This window comes from Pelobates fuscus, chromosome 10, assembly GCF_036172605.1.
Source record: "Pelobates fuscus isolate aPelFus1 chromosome 10, aPelFus1.pri, whole genome shotgun sequence".
NCBI lineage: Eukaryota > Metazoa > Chordata > Amphibia > Anura > Pelobatidae > Pelobates > Pelobates fuscus.
The window spans coordinates 41,426,671-41,439,411 of NC_086326.1; the positions used below are offsets into that span (position 1 = coordinate 41,426,671).

General features: G+C 41.8%; 2 protein-coding genes across 2 annotated transcripts in view; both read left to right on the forward strand.

The window, feature by feature from the left end:
- The window catches only part of LOC134575555 (tumor necrosis factor receptor superfamily member 1A-like), a 486,416-nt gene that overhangs the window by 259,516 nt on the left and 214,159 nt on the right, over nucleotides 1-12,741 (forward strand). The window lies entirely within an intron of this gene.
- The window catches only part of LOC134575488 (neurotensin receptor type 1-like), a 36,526-nt gene continuing 23,980 nt past the window's right edge, over nucleotides 196-12,741 (forward strand). Inside the window, exon 1 of the mRNA XM_063434800.1 lies at nucleotides 196-360. The gene's annotated coding sequence lies outside the window, so the exon portion shown is untranslated. The remainder of the gene's footprint in view (nucleotides 361-12,741) is intronic.

The following is a 12,741-nucleotide window of genomic DNA, read 5'->3' on the forward strand; positions in this document are numbered from 1 at the left end:
GGAGCATGCACCTCTGTCTGAGCTGTCACCTGTAGAACTGATACAGGTGCAAAGGGACCACAGAGGAACAGTCTGCTTACAGGATACATCATGTGATACTAAGAACTGGTCTTAATTGATCTCTCAGCTTTCATATGTCCTACACACACTGCCATGATCACTCCCCAGCAGGCAGCACAGGTGAAGGTTTTTTTCTACTGAAAGGGTAGTGAAGAATCCTATTATTGGAATGTGACATCCCTCTAGGTTGTGAAATCACTTGTCCACCCTCAAGACTCACATTAGAAAACAGCAACTCAAATCCCAGCTGCAGCCAGGCATCAGAACAGACAGGAATTGGACTCTGCTGCTAATCCAGAAGTAAGTAACCAATTAATTGACTTAATCAATTATTAACTGGACCATTCCTATTGGCATTAAATCCCATCTCTCCCCCCAGGGGAATAGAATTTACATTATGCAAATACAGAATAAAATTTAAACTACAATTCATTAAATTCTATGATTTTTTTATGTGAAGATATTTAATTCAACACTTTGGTGTTGGGCTGTAAGTATTATAATTTACTCGTATCTGGCAGTTAGTGTTAATGTCAGATTAATGTAAAGTACATTTAAAAGATTTATTTGTAGATCTAATTTGTAAATTAGGGTTCTCTAGAAATTAGGAATAGAAGAAAGAATTATGAACACATTGTTAAAAAATGCACATATACAAATATATTTCTTTAAATAGCACAATATTGCATGTTGTCATGATAGACCATTTCATTAACCCCTTAAGGACCAAACTTCTGGAATAAAAGGGAATCATGACATGTCACACATGTCATGTGTCCTTAAGGGGTTAATCTTGCCTTTAGATACATTTTGTAATTTCTGTCATTTATATCATCTAGAATTTACAATTCAGGTGATCATTTCTAAAACTTAAAACCACTCAGTAACTCTGTGAAATGAGCATATGATTATGTGTAGGGCATTCTATGTAATTCTCCCTTCTTGCATAGAAATGTTAGCATACAATATATGAAATGATGATATAATGTTATATACATGTTGGAGATCTGTCCTGAGTACTACCAAGTTCAATGCTATTCAGTTTATCAGTCTATGAAGGAAGGAAAGCTGAACTGATTCTGCTGGGAATAAGACCTGTGAACTTAAGGTTTGAATGTGTTTTAAATAGATTAATTTTAGTGAAGATGAGAGTATGTGTGTTTGTTTTTAAGGATGATCTGCAATATTCTGTTAAGGCATTTGTTTTCAAACAATGTATTAATTACATGACCGGTTATGTTTTTACCTGCTAATCAAATATGGTGAATTCAAATGAATGTGTCATATTGGAATATACATATATCAAAAAATATATGAAATATCAGAAAATGAAATCTGTACATCAAATACGGAAATTAGAAACTGATAAAAAAAAATTTTTGTGTAAGAAATTTAAAATGTTGTAATCAAAACTGTTAAATTACATGGAGATATTTACTAAGATTGTATCTATAGCTTCAAATTTGGATAAAAACAAGGTCAATTCAGTTTGTTCCGATCCTTTGAAATTCACTATACTTGTAATCCGCTTACATCAGGAGGAAAACAGATCAATTTATATCAAGCAGAATGATCCTCAAGTAGATCTAAAAATTGACCAAATTAGTATAAAAGCTGAGTAATTAACCCCTGAGAAGCACAGTGTTTATTTTTTGTTTGGCGAGTGAAAGGTTAATGCAAATCAACAGAAGTCCCCGGGTCACTTAAAAACCAGATGAAAACTGCATTTAAAAAACAAAAAATAATAATTCTGCAGAATGCTGCACTTAAAGCCTGCCTCTTTAGCCACACCCCCTCACTCCAGAAAAAACACTTCCTTATCAGTGTATGCACACAGTATCGGCCAATGACACTACTGAATGATCCGAATTACAAAACAACCTTTAGAAGTAGAGGATATCCAGGGAGGCGTATAGTAAGGATATCACTGTCTGTTTGTAGTTTATCTGACTGTCTGCAGCCAGATTGTGGTTTAAAAGCTGCTTACTCAGTCAAGTTGGGGCTTTCTGATATGTAGAGGCATGACTAAGGAGACAGGCTTATGGTGCAGAATTCCTCAAAACATAATTTTTATTTTGTTGTGTGCAAAAACTATAAAGATTTGAGCATGTAAAAAATAGAGCATATTAATGAGGCCAACATCTATCACATGCATTAAAGTAGTATTGGTACACGGAGTGTCCCTTTCAGCATTAATGATAAATTAAGGATAAAGCTTTGTTTTGTTGTCCTAGGACCACCTATAAGTTATGAGGGAGTTGGGGTTGACCCAGTAATCTTCCTTCACCCCACGTGCAATAGAGCAGAGCAGAATCTTCCTAGTACCTGGGACCCACGTAACAGACTGCATGAAGAGGGACTCTTGATATTCTTGTAGTGAACTTTTAAAAAAAATTTTGTACTAATCTGTTTTCACAACAATTTCTTGTGGCATCGCTCAAATACTGGACATACGGCAAGAAAAAACTTACACTGAATTGGCGAGCTACAGTTCATGTTTCACAGGTGTATTCACTTAGTGCTAGTCTGACACCGTAATCTGAAACTGAAAATGTTAATTTTTGTTGAAAGTAACCAGTTTAGTAAGAAAAGCAGCTCTGTAGCCTCAAACGTAACTTTGCTCATTTAATTCCTCTTGTCTTCCTGTCTATTAATCCATTTTTCTTTCTTCACATGATCATATCTGTTTTTTTTGAGAATCACTTTGACGTTGTGCATTCCTAACTTTATAGTGTCTTGTTAGCATTTTAGCTTGCCTCCCTCCCCCTTTCTGAAGGAAAAAAGCTCTTTTACTTACCCTTTCTCCCTCACAGCTCCATTCTCCATCCTGCCTTCATGGCTGAGATCATCAAGTCATATGAAAGCACTTCGAGGGTAGTGTGCATGCGCAGCAAACACTACACTGCACTAATCAGATGGTCTCTATTTTGGAGGAAGCACTTTTAGTGGCTCTCGAGTGAGTGCAAGTAGAAGCATTGCCTTAAACATTGCCATTTCTGCAGTACATCGATGTTTTACTTTACAGGGTAAACAGAAAGAAACATGGCAACAAGACCACTTTATTGAGATGATGTGGTCTGGGCACCCATAGTGTCCCTTCAAAATACATAAGGAAAAAATAGTGAATACTTTTTTTTTTAATATAATTTCTTCCGCTTGACAAATCTTGACAAATGGAGAATCTCAAGTCAACCTTCCCCTCCTTTGTCAAAACACATTTTCCCATAATAGATACCCGTCTGTCAAGTCTCTCGGTCGCATATTGCAAGTCACTTGTGTCTGCGCACACCCGGTATAATTTCCTATCTTCGCACAGTAGCATGCGCAATGTCTGACTTGTATAAGGACGAAGCGCAGAGAAAGGTGCTGCCAGGCAGAAAAAATAGCACTGGTAGGAAAAAAATAGATATAACGCTGAAATAATTTAATAATTTATTTAAAAAAAAAAAAAGGGGGGGGGGGGCGAGGGGGAGACAAAAATACATTGGTAGGACAGATAGGCACATTTTGTCGGGCGAGGATGAAAATAAATAAATAATATAGCCCATGACAGAACCGCTGTACACTGTTTTTGTTTGTTTGTTTCTTCGTTTGTTTTGAACACTTGGTTTTCATTTCACTGCTGTCTACTGTGTAGTGTATGAAGTGTCATATAATTAGTGAAATGGCCTCAGTCTGTGTGCTATTAAAGTGAGCTAGGGAATTATATCATCCAGAGACATATGTCAAATAGTGAGAGACCCAGTGGTGCAGACCAGGAGAAATGTAGCAGAAAATCTCTAACCTTCTGATTAGATCTTTTAACGATACGACAGGCATCAAGGAGATCAAAAAGGTCATCTTACTGGAAAACAAAACCAAACTGTGCTGCTGGAACAGCAGAAGTTAAGAAGACAAACGTGCGCAATGAAATTCTTATCTCAAACATTTCACAATGGGTGAGATTATAGAATAAATGTATGTAGCGGAAAACTGTTCCATACCTCTCAAATCCCCTTTTCGCTGTTACTGCAATGTTCCTCTTTTCTAGGCACTCAGAATTTTATGGGAGTATTGCTATGTAACGAGTCTTTGCAGTCATAAAAAGTACAATATTGGTAAGTCCGAAAAAAACTGTTTTATCTGATAGTGGGGACCCTGTTTTTTTGTTTTGTAGGGTATAGAAACATAGAATGTGATGGCAGATAAGAACCATTCAGCCCATCTAGTCTGCCCAGGTATAGACTTGGTATATCTGTGTACCTACTTTATCCCTTTTATTCCCTGTCAGTTTTTTGTTTATCTTACCATTTATTACAGTACATAATACTGATTTCATTATTAGAGGGTGAACCCCTCTCATAAACCCAATGCTGATATTTATACTGCTTCCTGTCAGATTTGTTTTGTTTTGTTTGTTTATCTTACAATGTATGTCAGTACAAGATACTGATTTAATTATTGGAGGGTGAGCCCCTCTTTCAAACACAGCCCACTGCTGATATTGATACTATTTTCATTATTAGAGGGTGGGCCCCTCTCATAAAATGTTCTCCTTGTGGCTACGCTCGCCACTCCACCAGCACTCTCCCACCGCCACATGCTCTCCTCAGGGAGAGCGTGGGGCGCTGTGGAGATTTCCGCCTGTCAGGCTTCTGCGTTCACATGCTTTTAACATGAGCTTGGGTTCGTCTCTTCTCTCCTTTTCAATCTACCAAACGCGTATATCTATGTGCGTTCATCGGTTTGTATTTTCTATCAGGTGTTTGCACGGGTTAGTGCGTTCGCGTATGCCTGTTTTTTGTCCTTCAATCTACCAAACACACATTCAAACCAATGCGCATTTGGTGGTTTGTATTCCTTTCTTGTCGACCCTTTGGACCGTTCTACTCCTGAATGCACATCCTCAGCGTTTGGTAGTTTCCCTTGGGGTTGTTCGTTTCGCGAACGTACCCGTTCACAAATTTTCTGTGTTAATTTTTTTCCCCTCCGTTCAGTTTTTTCCTGTATTACTGTTCTGTCTCTCTTCATTTATTTCAAGCGACCATTCGACTGATTTCCCACGAAATGCCGCTAAGGGTAAGGCTCCCCTAAAGAAGGGAAAACGTTCACGGCCTGTAAACCCTCCAACTTATGACGCTTTCTCGGACGAGGAGGTCCCACCATCACTATCGTTTCTCAACGAGTGGCAAGCATAAGATTCCCATTCTGATGATGGAACTTGGGGTCCCAACTCCTTTGTGAAGGAGACCTTTCTGGATGAGCCCCAGCATGTAAGTCATGTGGAGGAAGAGCTGGTTTTGGCGCAGCCGGATGGTGAGCTCTTTTTTTTTTTTTTTTTTTTAATTCTTTATTTTTGTGTGCAAGTAATAACAATGCATCTTACACTGCCACGACAGCATATGCAAGCATAGTTTTGACATAGTTGTACATTTGTATGACAGTTTGGTCTCTGCACATTTTTAAAATCTAAAGATAAACAAGCTGTTATAACACGTTTGCTGCAGGTCTCAACAATTTCTAGCATTCAACGTTTCACAAAGAAAAGAGGTAATAGATGCGACCTGCATAAAGTAATGATTAGCCCTCTATTTAAACATTGCTAAAGCATTGACATTACGGGTTAATAGGTCTGCTCATAGGTCTGGATAAAGTTACTCAGTTTCAGGTTAAAGTATTAGAGACACGGGAGCATTAGTCTGGCGTTTAAGCTTAAAATGCAATGACATGTTTCTATTATATGAGAAAGGAAGCCAAGTTATACCAAAGAGTTAACATTATTCAGGGTCTGTTCCCCAAGATTATATAAGCAAAAGTAAAAGTATGCCAGGGCTGATTAGCTAAACAGTGAAATGTCTTACGTGTCTGCCCAAGCGGTGAGTGTAAAGGTACTTGTGTGTCGATTGGGTTGTTCGGTTGGGTTGCAGGTTTTGGTTGCCACGGGCATCGGGCGAGGGCTCAAGCTTATTGCTCCCCATGGCGGGTCTGTTAGCCAGTGTAACAGGTGTGGGGGCCTAGTGATATTTGTGCCAGGTGAGTGTTGCGGCTTGCTTTATGTTTGGTGTTTATAGCGTTATGGGGGTGGTCGTGTAGGATTTTGTGTGTGTGTAGCCATATGTGCTAGCCGCTATCCCTGTGGGTGCGGGTGTCAGCCAGCACCACAGGTGTAGGTGTAGAGTCTCCAGCTAGCCGATTCCCTGGTTAGGTGATAGGCTTGGGGGTAGCAAAAGATTTAGAGGCAGTCCCAGCAAGTCCTCCCCATAGCCCCAAGCCGTCCTGTAGACCTGCATCCGTGTTCCGCGAACTAGGAATGTCCCGTAGGAGGCTGCAGTCTTCCCTGGTCGGGCTCTGCCGTGGGATCCATTGGAGTGTTGCCGGTTGTGGCGCTGAATCCTCGGCTCTGGTGTGCGATGCTTGGGGTTTAATCCCCAGGAGGTCTTCAGCCCGAGTGGGCCTATCTGGTGAGGCTGTGTGCATGTTACGTCTTGAGTGCCCAGGGGGGGACTTACGCTTTTCCCGCCTGTCTTCTCCTTGCTTGTTTCTTGCTGCTGATAGTTTTTCTGCCCTGGGGTATCAGTTAGCCCTTCTTGGGGGCCATCACGGTTTGCGAGACGGTACTGTGTGGTAGACTGGCTCGTTTTGCGTGTCGGCTCTGTCCTTGCCCTCACACGTGGCCATGGGTGCTCCGCCATCTTGTGGTGAACCTTTTTGTCCGCACTTTGCAGCTTGGTTGATGCCCGCTGTTTGGGCCTGGCGGACTTTGATCGTGTTTGCCCGTGTGGACCGGGATAACCCCCACCGGTCTGGGGGGGCGGCAACCAAACACCGTTCGGAGACCTGGTAGAGCCGTCTCTTCCCAGCTCAAGCCCGGTAGGCCTCAAACCTCGATCGGGTTACTCCGGTACCGTGCTGGGTCGATGCTGGTACCTTCGTGTTCGCCTGTAGCTTGTGGGTGGTTTGGGCACCTTTGTGGAATAGTGGGTGCAGTTGGTACAGAGTTGGCTCCAAAAAATTAGTTTAGGCGCTGGAGCTCAGACTAGATGCGTCTGATCCGTTTGGTGGTTGGCTCCGCTCCCCCGGTGAGCTCTTTTTTGACACCATGGGCCAACGCTGTTTGACCTGAGAAACATTCGCCACCCACCCATAGGAGATTGGACACCACCTTAAACTATGCACTTCTTGCTACGGAAGGCACAGAGGTCCGCAAGCGGCTGAGATCAGAGTGCCCCAGAACTTCACTCCGGATAAGTTAGCCTATACCCCAGAATTTGACCAGATGATGCTGGCTTTCATGGCTCGAGGGGGTAGAGACCCAAGGAAAGTGGTTGAGAAAGGGTTTTTGAGGGAGCCCAGGATAAGCTGTTTGGCCGCTCGCCCGGGTTCTGACCCTAATGGATGAGGCATACACCCAGGCTGACTCCTATCAGCAAACAATGCGCGACGGGGCGCACGATGTTCAGGAGTGGACCCAGAAGTGATGGATTGAATTGATAGCAAATTGATAAACCTCGGGGCTAAGAAATTGGACCCACAGGCACGAGGAAAATTATTCGGTGAGCCTTTCATGAAAGGCTAATACTTAGTCAGAAGAATCTGTTTAACCCTCAGGGGTCACAGGTTCAATTCCCCAGCAGGGTTGACTCAGCCCTTCAATGGTTAAACATTTTTACATACCACCATTTCAAAAAGAAAGGTATCCATCAATTGCAGCACCCCCGGCAAGGAGGGGACTGATTTACCCACCTAGACTTAAAGGTGCCTACTTGTGTGTACTAGTGACAACGGCAGACATCCCTCCTTTTGGTTCCTCTGGAACGGGACACCATGGCAATTCACCTGCCTCCCCTTCGGGCGCAGTTTGGCACCATGGTGCTTTACGAAGGTTTCTGAAGCCAGAGATGACTCACTTACGGGGTCAAGGCATACGACGCCTGGCTTTCCCAGACGACATTCTACTCTCCGACCAGAATTGCAACCACCTTCTTTCAACCACAGATTACAGGGTGACCGTGTCAGAATCCCTTGGCTTCCTGGTCAATCGAGAAAAGTCAACACTGACTCCAACTCAATATGTGCAAGTCCTGGGGTTCGACATCGACTCCCTGTCATGTACACTCAGACTTCCAACTACCACAGTCGTGGCAATACGGAAGATACTATGTTGGGATTCGATCCCACTCAGACTGCTGGCATGGATCGTAAGACTACTATCCTCCTCCATCCAGGCGATCTTCCCAGGTCCCCGACACTCTCTGGCCATGTAACGCCTAACAGCCTGTTTCCTCAGGAAAAACCACACTTACGACTAACTGGTACCCATGACGAAAGAAATCCGACAAGAACTTTGATGGTGGCTTGATGGTATGCAGGTGTGAAATGGCAGAGCCACCTTCCACACAATCGACTTTTCCATCTTGCACCAACCGCAAACTCCCAATTTTCTACTGCTGATTACCAGACCCAGAGAGTGCATCGATAGACGCATTCCTGCAGGCATGGCCGACCAAAGGGACTTACACATTTCCACCCTTTGCAATGATCGCGAGAGTGGTTCATCACATCAGAATGCTGGATGTGGCAATCCAACTGGTGACGCCATGGTGGCAGAGTCAACCTTGGGTCCCAGATCTCCTTGCACTGTCATACCAGGACCCTCCGCTATTAACAGATGATCTGATGATACTCACGAATTTCATGGGGAATCCTCATCTCTCTTCAGTGGCCTGGAGTCTTTCAGGGGTGTTTGATGCACCGATGACTTTTCGCCAACGGCTAGAGATATACTCTGGGACTCATGGGCCCCTGGAACGAGGAAGTGTTATCGCTCAGTTTGGAATTTATGGGTAATTGGTGTATGGCACAGAACCTGGATCCTTTTACGGCCTCTGTATCCTCCATATTGAACTTTCTCACTTCCCTGTTCTCGGAATGTAAGTCCTACCGGTCCATCAATACCGTGCGTTCTGCAATTTCAGCGGCTCACGTTCCATTACAAGGAAAGCCAATAGGTCGGAATCCCTTGGTTTGTAGACCACTTAGGGACATTCGTTACATAGACCCCTGCACCGAATACTCCTCCATTTCGGATGTGGCCCAAGTTCTTTGTTTCATAAAGGAGTGATCTATTGACAGTGAAGTTTACCCTCTTTTTTATGAATGGTATCTTTCCATCAGATTTTGGACATTCTAGCATTCCACGTGGATGCCTCATTTTCCCTGGAAGGGTGTCTCGACGTACTAGACGGACTCTACGTTGTTTTTTTTTTTACCCATTTTTTTTTCATCGGAACCCAACTTTGCGTGGTCTAGACACTGCACGCCTATGTACGCTACGATTACCTCATCCCGACAATTATTAGTGTCCTACGTTAAGCCACATGGGCCAGTCTCAGTTACCACCTTGACCGGCTGGGTACGATAGCTTTTATCTCTCGCCGGGATTGGCCCTTCCTTCAGCGAGCACTCGGTTGTCATGCTGTCATCCCTATTGAATATCTAATTTATGCATCACAGAAAACACTCAATTATAAATGTAGAAAGTAATCCAGGCACTCCAACGAATTCCAAATAAATAGGCAATTTTATTAGAACCAGGAACTACACAGCAATGTTTCAACCCCTTAGGGTCTTTGTCAACCCTAAGGGGTTGAAACGTTGCTGTGTAGTTCCTGGTTCTAATAAAATTGCCTATTTATTTGGAATTTGTTGGAGTGCCTGGATTACTTTCTACATTTATATTTCATATTTGGTCCATCTGGTACTGGGACTTTTCCATTGGAGCACCCTGGATTCCAAGACAGATGGGTTGAGTGCACTTCCATCTTCTATTGTATAACACTCAATTATAGACATAATAGCTCCAGAACCACTGCAATGAGCTTTAGTGTGTTACCGCACAATATCACAGCAAAGCTACACTGCTTACATCCAGAGGAGGTACAGAACAGATGCACTGGACCACCAGGGAAAGGTATAACAGTGTGTAACATTGTGAGTGTTTGAGTGTGTATATATGTAATGTTGTGTGCTTATATAAGACTCTTTAGGTAAATCTCAGACAGATTGTTTTGTTCATATATGGATTAAAAGGCATTTCAATCATCCGAGCCACCAGGAACAAAGAGTCGCACCTGCCTAATATACAATTAAAAGTTAACTCAATTATGTATTAAAAATCTGCCATATCCGCCTATCAGGAAATGGTCCCAGGATCTTTTCCAAATTAATAAAATCAACAGAATATTAGCAGAACATTAACCCTTCAAACCAAATTGTAAAGATTATATGCAGTGATCATCTACATATACCCCATTTACTATAAAACAAAGTCAAGAAAATCACAATTAATTTGGTTTCGTTGTGTGGAGAGTTTAAATTGCTTCTGAATTGGACGGATTGTCCTCACATTGGTTATGGTGCATCATGTGCCCATTTTAAGTACAGCAAATTTGTTCTCCCACACACTAATCGTATCGACCAAACTAAATACACTGAAATTGTTGTATTCATGTAGGGAAGTTACTGTAGGATTTTGTAAGCAGAAATGCAAAATTCAATATTAGCAAGGCGCTCAGCCTTCTGATTCTCATCAGAAGCAGGTAGTGTTTATGGTTACTTAATATGAATGTGAATGACTCATGGCGCAGTGAACAAATGAACATTTCTCTGGATAAAAAAATATACTTCGAATTTCTTTCAGTCTTAAATGTTTGCAACAAATTTCTTTGTTTATTCACCTTGAAGAAATATCATATGTATCTAGCAGATTTCAAAGTGTTTTTTCAAACAAATAATTGGGCATTATGACGATACAGCCAATTTACATATATTATGCAAAAAAAACAAGCTTTATTTAAGATGGAAAAAATCTAAATAGGTATCAGAGTGTCATGTAAATATTATACTAGTACTAAAGAACTATCAGCAGCTAAAACAATGTTTCTTACTTTATGCCTCAAGATATTTATTTTCTAAAACAGATAATAGCTAAGAGGTCAGTCTAAGCACCATCACAACTTGATTACAAAGGTTATTGTATAGAGAGTACCCTTTGTCGGAGCTAAATTTCAAGTCCTAAGTTTCAAGCAAGTCTTAAAAGTTATTTGCCACTGCAAGCCTGGAGAGTTTATGGCATGGATAGGCAATCTTTGGCACTCCAGATGCTGTGGACCTCATCTCCCATAAGACATTTTGAGCCCTGTCCTAAACCCTCATTGCTGAAATTGACTTATAACTTTGTAAAATTACTATAAACATCTATAAACTTGCCCCCTGGCTGAGATACGGCAAGGGTGGAGTTTTGACTTCTCTTTTAGCTGTGTTGTCTTGGTCCAGCTTGTCCATACAATACATGAATGAGATATGCACTAATCTGATGTAATTAATGGAACCAATTGTGCGAATAAACTACTTATTGATTAAACTCAAATCAGATCCCACAGACCAAAAGTAGATGCTAGTGATCTATTACAATAATTTTTAGTAAAAACACAGTTTATAGCTGCCCAGTTACTAGTATGTTTACATTTGTTTAGGCGACATGCCCCAGTGGCTGCTCGCTATTTAGGCGGCATGCGGGAGGATTTATTATTATTATTATTATTATTATTATTATTATTATTATTATGTTATTATTTATATAGGGCCAACAAATTCTGCAGCACTTTACAGTGGGTGGACGAACAGACATGTAATTGTAACCAGACAAGTTGGACACACAGGAACAGAGGGGTTGAGGGCACTACTCAATGAGCTTACATGCTAGAGGGAGTGGGGTAAAGTGACACAAAAAGTAAGGATAGTATTAGACTAATGACAGTTGCAAGAGAGAAATTCAGGATTGACAAATGAAATTTTTATTTAGTACAAAATTATTTGTATGAAATTAAAATTTCACTTGTGCACATGTCTACTACTTAGTACCTCTGTTTGTGGGATTTGCCATTTTCTGTAATTTGGGATACGACCCTGGAAATGTAGCCAGTGGTGTATTTAGGGTTTGTGCTGCCTTAGGCAGGACGGTGCTCGGGCACCCTCTCTAATTTAAATTTTCCCAACCCCTTCCTGTCAAGGTCGCACTTTGACTGACAGGCGCTCACTCACTGATAGACGCACACTCACTGATAGATGCATACACTCATTGACAGACACACACTCTCATATACACTGACAAACAATGACATACACACACTCACTGATTTGACACACTGATAGACAGACATACACTTACTCGGACACACTGACACACTCACTGACAGACTTACTGACAGACGCACACTCTTGCTGACGGATGCACGCACTCACTGACCGACACATATACACTGACTGACAGACACACACTGACTGACAGACACACACACTCACTCAAATTCACTGACACACACACTCACATTCACTGACACACACACTCACATTCACTGTCAGACACACACACTCACTTACATTCACTGACACACAGACTCACATTCACTAACACACACTGACTCACATTCACTGACACACACTCACATTCACTGACACACACTCACTCACATTCACTGACAAACACTCACATGAACTGACACTCACATTCACTGACAGACACACTCACTCACTCACATTCACTGACACACTCACTCACATTCACTGACACACACTCACATTCACTAACACACACTCACATACACTGACACTCACTCACATTCACTGACAAACACTCACTTA